Consider the following 8,877-nt stretch of genomic DNA (forward strand, 5'->3'; position numbering starts at 1 on the left):
ATATTTTAGGTAGAATATCTTAAAATGTCATTGCATAAATCAGTTAAAAAAAAAAAGTATGTCTATTTCAATTCCCAATTGTGAGCGCACATAATTTTCTCTTTCAAAATTTCCCAAGCTCTGGACATCTGGATGGCTCAGTCGGTTAAGCTGCTGCCTTAGGCTCAGGTCATGATCCCAGGGTCCTGGGATCAAGCCCCACATTGGGCTCTCCGCTTGGTGAAGAGAATGAGTCTTCCTCTCCCTCTGCCTACTGCTCTGCCTGCTTGCGCTCTCCCTCTCTCTCTAATAAATAAATAAAATCTTAAAAAAAAATTTTTTCCAAGTTCATCTCCTAATCCCTCCGCCCCTAGTATTTGAGGAGCCCAACCAGAATCATCTTCTATCTCTATAAGCTTCCTTTATAACATAAAACCCGAAGAGGCCTTATTATTCCTGGACATTTATTATTTCAAACAATTTGTCTCATTTTTACATTCTGTATACTCAATCTGAATCATCCCTCCTTAAATCTTTACTGGGAATATGCATTTCCTGGTTATATAATTTATTAAATATTTTTACACCTTTTGTTTTTAGCAAATAAGAAAAAATGATAATTTGGAGAATAGTTTTCATGTTTGGAGTAGCTGATTAAGGAGCTACTTTGTGCTTACAAAGTGCAAGGCTCTTCTTTGGAGAAATATCTGACAGGACGACTGGGGCAGAAAATACACAAGATGAGCCTGGAGCACCTTGTCACGTCAGAAAGGAAGGAAGTACTCAAAAATAAAACATCCACATTGACTGGAGTATGTCAAAGGCACAAGAGCCAAGTGAAAGAATTTCCAATGGCCAAAGCCTGAACAATTTGAGCAAGAAAGTAAAATATTAGTGGATTATAACACAAAGTATAAAATAAATATCCATGGATTCATACTAATATAAAAAATGATGGAATAAAGTAATACATGGGGGAGAAGAAATAATCTTACTTCATGCAGGAATTCCAAATAAATTTTGCAGATACTCCACTTAAAAGAGAGAGAGCATGACTCCCCACTTTTTGGCTGTGTACCATAAAAGTGACTTCCTTCCAAAAAATAAAGAATGACTTTACAGTAGAAAAACCTGACAAATGTCACATAGCCACATGATTAAAGTCAACATTAACAAGATAACTCATTGTGGGTAGTATGTTCCCTTGGAGTGATGTGATGAGAATGGCACTACACTTCTGTGATTTTCTTTCACAAAATGCACAATTCTAGTCTAATCATAAGAAAATTATCAGAAATTTCATTAGAGGGGCACTCTGCAAGATACCTCACCAGTACTCCTCAAAACTGTTAAGGTTATCAAAAAAAGTTAAGGCTGGGCGCCTGGGTGGCTCAGTGGGTTAAAGCCTCTGCCTTCGGCTCAGGTCATGATCTCAGGGTCCTGGGATCAAGGCCCTCATCGGGCTCTCTGCTCAGCGGGGAGCCTGCTTTCTCCTCTCTCTCTCTATGCCTGCCTCTCTGCATACTTGTGATCTCTCTCTCTCTCTGTTTCAAATAAATAAATAAAATCTTTAAAAAAAAATCATTTAAAAAAAAAACAAAAGTTAAGGCTGAAAAATTGTCAGCCAAGAGTTGTTGACATGACCACTGAATGTAATGTGGTATCATGCAGAGGATCCTCAAACAGAATAATACATTAGGGAAAATTTAAGGAAATCAGAATCATATGGATTTTTAGTTAATTACAGTCTATTAGAATAGATCCATTAATTGTCACAAACATACCATACCAATGTAAGATGTTCACAGGGAACACTGAAGGGGGGTGTGTGGGGAAGAGGTTATATAGGCATTCTCTATTATCTGCTCAGTTTCGCTGTAAATCTAAAACTATTCTTTAAAAAAAAAAAAAAAAAAAGCCTATGGAGCGCCTGGGTGGCTCAGTTGGTTGAGCCACTGTCTTCCACTCCGGTTGTGATCCCAGAGTCCTGGGATCATATCGGGCTTCTCCTGCTTTGCAGGGAGCCTGGTTCTTCCTCTCCCTCTGCCTCTCCCCCTGCTTGTGTGCTCTCATTCTGTTAAATAAGTAAAATCTTTTTTTTAAAAAGCCTATCAATTGAAAAAAACTCATACAACTGTGCACTTAAAAAAAAAAAAAAAAAGGTACGGGGTTTCTAATCAGAAAAGCTAGGAGCCTGTAAGATCCCTGTATGGGAGGATGGATCCAGATGAACAGGTTATATCTTTGTCTCTCTTAGACAATTCTGGTTGAAAGCTATCAAAAGAAAAAAGAAAAAGCATTCTCCTTTAAATTAAAAAAAAAAAATGCCCGTAAATCCTTTATATTTTCTTTGCAGTCACATTAGGACAAGTAATTTAACAAGAACAAAGCTGTGTTAAAAGAGAGCTCATTTTACAGAAATACTCAATTTCATGATTTGAGATAGTACATTTAAGAAGGTGATTTCTCAGAATTGGAGAGTGAATCTGAGCAATGGATTACAATAAATAATATGTGATAGGTGAAAGAAGGAGAGGTGACATTTTCCTCAAGTGTTAGCTCATATCAAAAATACATATGTCACTAAGAGTAGAACATGAATCATGATCCGCCCCAAAAAAGTATGATGGAGATGAGAGAACTTGCAATGTAATAAAAATAAGTAATGTGGGCCATCCCATTGGAGGACAAATGGACAAAGAAAGCAGAGAAAATCAAATGTGGCAAGTGTGGAAGCAAGCTAATTTAGAGAAAGCATAGATGGGCTAAACAACACAGCCTTCAGGCAAAGGAATGTGGTCTATCAGTAGTGTTAACTTGTGCAAATGGGTCCTAAATGTTTAAGCATACTCAGCATCAATGTTGGAAAGAGGAACTACACAAGATTATGCAACCAGATTTCTAAAATAGAGTATTTAGGTATGGCAAGATTAAGAGCCTTAGCTGGGCATCAGTGCCTTTTCCAATAAATAGCATACATGAGTCAAGTAAGCAAAGAAACAAACAAACAAACACCCTTATTAACATATGATTTACTTGGCCAGATCTCTGTGGAAAGCAAATAAGACTAACACTATAGTAAGAATTGCACAATAGTTTACTATTTAATAAAACATACTGTAGAAACAATTCATATATCACACCAAACTAAAAAAAAGTTACCAACCTCTCTCTACCAAAAAGATGTACTTTTGGTACAAAAAGATGTAGTAAAAAAGAAAAAGAAAAAGTGAAACAGGCCGCCTGGGTGGCTCAGTAGGTTAAGCAACTGCCTTCTGCTTCATGATCCTGGAGTTCCGGGATCAAGTCCTGCATCTGACTCCCTGCTCAGCAGGGAGTCTGCTTCTCCCTCTGACCTTCTTCCCTCTCATGCTCTCTCTCTGTCACTCTGTCAAATAAATAAATAAAATTAAAAAAAAAAAAAACCAAAGTGAAACATTCACAATATATAGTCTTAAAAATCAGCATGTGTGTAAATTTAGTAGGTCTTGTAACCTATACTATTTATAATTAGTTACTCATCTTGTAGCCTAGATCCTCATCACATTTCCTTTATGACTATTTAGGAAGATAGGAAAGACTGCAGGCATGGCCTCTTTGCACTCTTTGACACTTTGTTTCCTTTTCTTTTTTGTTTTTAGAGAGAGAGCTGGGTAGGGGGAGAGGAAGAGGGAGAGAGAGAATCTTAAGCAGGTTCCATCTCATGACCTGAGCTGAAAACAAGAGTCTGATGCTTAACCAACTGAGCAACCCAGGTGCCTCAACACTTTGTTTTCTGTTTTATTTATTTATTTTTATCTTAAATTATCACACAGTAAAACTGGGGGAGGGGTATACAGTTCTAATAATTTTAGCACCTGTAGTATCTGTGTAGCCACAACACAACTGGAACTCAGAAGAGTTCCATCACCCCCAATAAGCTCTTTCTTGTTATTCCTTTATATCACTTTGTTTTCTTTCCATGTCACCCTGGGTTCTCATCCAAGTCTTTTCTCAATTAAGTTTTTCTCTCATCTGTGTTTTCTGACCAGTTGACCCTAGCAAAGAATATGGTAAAGGACAATGTCTTTATCTGGGGATGTGTATCTGGCAGTAAAAAGAAAGAAAAAGAGGGTTGGAGAAGAAGCCCTCTGGGTAGTGGAAAAGCAGGAAACATATTCAGAACACAGTTTACAGGCTTCCATCTGGACAAATCCCATAACCAAGGAAGTCTCAGCCTCCTTACCCATGAAAGTACGGAGTCGAGAGCTAAAACTTATGTAAGAGACACAGCACCTGGAAATCAAGATGTTCCTACCAGAACACCATAAGAGAATTCTTTTATAATTTTAACAGTTAATATGTAATTTTATTCTAATTCAGATGTTCTCTTATCTAGATTCTATTTTTTTAAATAGGAAGCACAAATTGTGTAAACATTTGGAGGAAGAAAAACATAAAATTGAAAATGATGACTACTAGGTTAATGGTTTTTATTATGACAATTATTTTTCACTTTTAGTGGTAGAATACTTAAGTCCAGGTAGCAGAAGAATACTAGACTAGAAGAGTCCCAAGTTTACTTCCAGATTTCACATTTTACAATTCTACACACAGGCTTTACCTGTCTGTCCAGGACGAGAATACATGAACTGTTGAATCCATGAATGAGGAGCAACATTGAAGCCGACCTATCACTACCACCCTTCACCACACTATGAAATGTGAATCTGCCCCTGAGATAAAGGATGGAATCAGGGGCATCTAGGTGGCTCAGACTTCGGCTCGGGTCATGATCCTGGGGTTCTGGAATTGAGCCCCACCTCGGGCTCCCCGCTCAGCAGAGAGCCTGCTTCTCCCTCTCCCTCTGCCTGCTGCTCTGCCTGCTTGTGCTCTCCCTGTCAAATAAATAAAAATAAAACCTTAAAAAAAAAAAGGGTGGCATCAATGTCCCCTTATGCAAACACAATGAGTGTGGCCAGGGAGCCATGAACAATTGACCAAGGTTAGCATGAGTGTTAAAATGCGTTTGCTATTCTTTACGTATCTGTTTTGTGATCCAAGAGCATATAAATGATTGATTCCATTATAAATCCAAATCAACAAAAACGTATGAATCACAGTAAAGAATAAAGCACCTAATGGTATATGGTGACTGTCTAGATCACTCAGGATTCTTTCAACTGCAAATGGTAGAAACAAGTTTAAGAACAAAAGAAATGTATTGGCTTATGTAACTGGAAGTCCAGGGAGCAAATGTCCAAACAAATGACCTAGAGATCTTCTAAAATACAGATTTTGATTTATAGATGTGAGAAGGGCCAGATATTCTACATTTCCAACAGTCCCCTCATTTCTAACAAGCCCCTGTTGTTGACACTACTGGTCCATGACCACACTTTGAGTAGCAAGCTCCTCAAGAAAAGGTGCTGGAGGAGTGGCGGGGTAGCTCAGTCAGTTAAGCGGCAGCCTCTGGTTTGGGTCATAATCCTGAGATTGAGCCCCACGTCAAGCTCCCTTCTCAGCAGGGGAGTCCACTTCTCCCTCACCCTCTCCCCCTGCTTGTGCTCACTCTCACTTACTCTCTCTCTCCAATAAATAAATAAAGTCTTTATTTAAAAAAAAAAAAAAAGGTTTGGGGCCCTTGGGTGGCTCAGTCCTTTGGGCGTCTGCCTTTGGGCTCAGGTCATGAGTTCAGGGTCCTGGGACTGGTCCCCATACTGGGCTCCCTGCTCAACGGGAAGCCTGCTTCTCCTTCTCCCTCTACCATTTTCCCCTTTGTGCTCCCTGGTTCTCTCTATCTCTCTGTCAAATAAATAGATAAAACCTTAAAAAAAAAAAAAAGTGCTGGAAAGGGTGCTGGCAGCTCAATCAGTTAAGCATCTGACTCTTGATTTTGGCTCAGGTCACGACTGGAGGGTCAGATGATGGAGCCTGTGTTGGACTCCTGCCCGGTGCTGGTTCCATGCTGAGCCCGTGAAGGCTGGTTGAGATTCTCCCTCTCCCTTTGCCCCTCCCTTCTCCGCCTCTGGCTCAAGCATGTGCACTCTCTCTCAAACAAACAAACAAACAAGGAAAGGAAATGAAAGAAAAGGAAAGGTGCTGGAAAAGTCCCGAAGAAAGTAAATCTTAGAAATCCTCTCATCACAAGAAAAAAAAATCAAATCATTCTGTTGTGTAACTGAAACTGATATAATCTTATATGTCAATTATACCTCAAAAAATGCAACAAAAAAAGAAAAGGGGCTAGGCAACCATCATATATGCAATATATTGCTCTCAAGGAGTTTTCAATCTAGTCACTTATTAATACATATGAAGAGCACCTAAGTTGATAAAAATATAATAGACAGAATATACTCTTTGCATTTTTTTATCCACCACTCTTCAAATCTGCACTGATTATAGCATTCAAAGGTATTCTAATTGGTCTCTTCGTTTACTGAGTGCTATGAGGAAAATAAAAAAGGGCCAGTTTCAGAGATCAGAGATACAGTCAGTCAGCACCCACTCCAAATCTCTTCCCCCTTTGCCTTCTCCTAGCAGCTTGGGAAGACCATGTGACACATTTCTGGCCAATGAGGAGGCAGGCAAAAGTCCCAAGGGAAACATTATCTTTCCTGAATAAAAAAGACAAAGTCTCACAAGAGGCTTTTGTTCTTTGCCCTTTGTCTCTTATCATTTTCTTTCTGCCTAAAGTGGGGCACAATGCTTTTAGACCACGCTGCAGCTTCCGACTAGTGATTTTAAGGACAAAAGGCACACCCTAAGGATGGCAGAGCAGATAGATAGAAGAACCCAGGGTCCTTATAAATATTTTTAAGCAACTATACCATCCCTGTATTTGTTATTTTTGTGAGATAAATAAAACAATTAATCTTAAGTTGCTGTTGATTTTATTTTACTTCCAGCCAAATGCATTTCTAACCAACACAGATGCTTTCCTTATGGAAAAACACATAACGTGAAAGAAAAAACTAAATAGACATTAACCAGGCAAAGGGAGAAGACAATATGCTATTTGTGTTTAACTTCATATTCAATTTCTAACCTTGAAATCAATAGCAGAGTTTGTCAGAAGGCTTTACACTCAACTTACAAATTTTAGTTCATTTATAAATCAAGTATACTTTGTATTAAAATTTTAAAAATACCCACCCTCACTTCTTGTTATTAATGCTCAATTAGTTGATAATTTTGACAGACTAAAGTTCTCTAAATCTTTCCCAAACATATACAAGGTTTATTAAGTAACTTCTCTTAATAAATAATTTATTTCTCTTAAAAATAATTATTTATAATAAATAATTTCTCTTAATAATTTATTAACTTTTTAAGCCACCATCACAAATTCCATATATCAAAATTGTTCAGGCGTTCCACGCAGTAACGAAAGCAATGCCAACTTTACAGCAATAATGACAGATCTTCATTAGGACATGAATACTTTCACAAACCTATCCTAAACATAGTAGTTAACTAAATCAGATCCTCATGATCACATTCTCTTCAATATGTCAAATTAAAACTCTATTCCCTCAGTTTTAAATATTTTAAAGTACAAAAATTACACAGACAAGTTACAATTGTAATAAAGCTTATTCTTAAACCAAGCAATAAAGTATTAACACCATGGCATTAATTTACTTTTACTTTTGCTACATTTCTATCTTTATTTCTATCTCTTCCTGGCCTTCCAAAGTCACTTTCTTAGCTTAGAAGAGCAGCAGCATTGTCAGTCTTGCTAAGGTCACCCTGTCTGTGATTCAGAATTGTGCCACAGGTGGAGAGTTAGTTTATAGCCTGAGACTCTGGACTCGTGGGTTCAGAAGGCTACTTCCAGGATGATTCTGCTTTAGTTCACAGTAACACACTAGCCCTTCTTGTTGTTAGCATCTACTTGCTTTGGTAACAAAGGATCCCACCCAAGCCCCTGACTCCCAGTGAGGATTTTAGGGTAGGTTTGGATTTTGTATAACTTTTATGTGTCCTCTGGGTATATCTAAAGTTTCAACTTTACCCATTTTCTTACTTCAGTTTGCTATACAATTTCATATGACATGATTAAATTGGATTAGATTAGCATTCTTATCTGAATTACAATCAGTATCTGCATGCCTTATTTATGTTGAAGAGACATTGTGACTTCTTTACATGTTCCCTAGCAATCTCATCAACCATCATTTCATGACTATTTTATTGATAATCCTGCTCCTATTGTCCTTTGATTTCAAATTTGGACTTTTAAAGCAAAAATTAACTTAATAATCTGTATTGTTCATCTATAATAAGCATAAAGCAGCAAAACAAACACTAACTAATCAATAAAAACAAGGTAGATAGCAAGATTTAATGTTACTGTTGTGGACATTGCTGCTATAAACATTTAGGTGCACGTGCCCCTTCAGATCACTACATTTGTATCTTTAGGGTAAATACCCAGTAGTGCGATTGCTGGGTTGTAGGGTAGCTCTATTTTCAACTTTTTGAGGAACCTCCATGCTGTTTTCCAGAGTGGCTGCACCAGCTTGCATTCCCACCAACAGCGTAGGACTCCCCTTTCTCCACATCCTCTCCAACATCTGTCGTTTCCTGATTTGTTAATCGTAGGCATTCTGACTGGTGTGAGGTGGTACCTCACTGGTTTTACACTTGATCTTAGCCAAAAGGCTGAGAAGCGATCTCATTGTGGTTTTGATTTGTATTTCCCTGATGCTGAGTGATGTGGAGCACTTTTTCATGTGTCTGTTGGTCATCTGGATGTCTTCTTTACAGAAATGTCTGTTCATGTCTTCTGCCCATTTCTTGATTGGATTATTTGTTCTTTGGGTGTTGAGTTTGATAAGTTCTTTATAGATTTTGGATACTAGCCCTTTATCTGATAGGTCATTTGTGAATATCTTCTCCCATTCTGTCAGT

This window comes from Lontra canadensis, unplaced genomic scaffold (genome assembly GCF_010015895.1).
Source record: "Lontra canadensis isolate GAN:19392208 unplaced genomic scaffold, GSC_riverotter_1.0 scaffold100, whole genome shotgun sequence".
Taxonomy (NCBI): Eukaryota; Metazoa; Chordata; class Mammalia; order Carnivora; family Mustelidae; genus Lontra; species Lontra canadensis.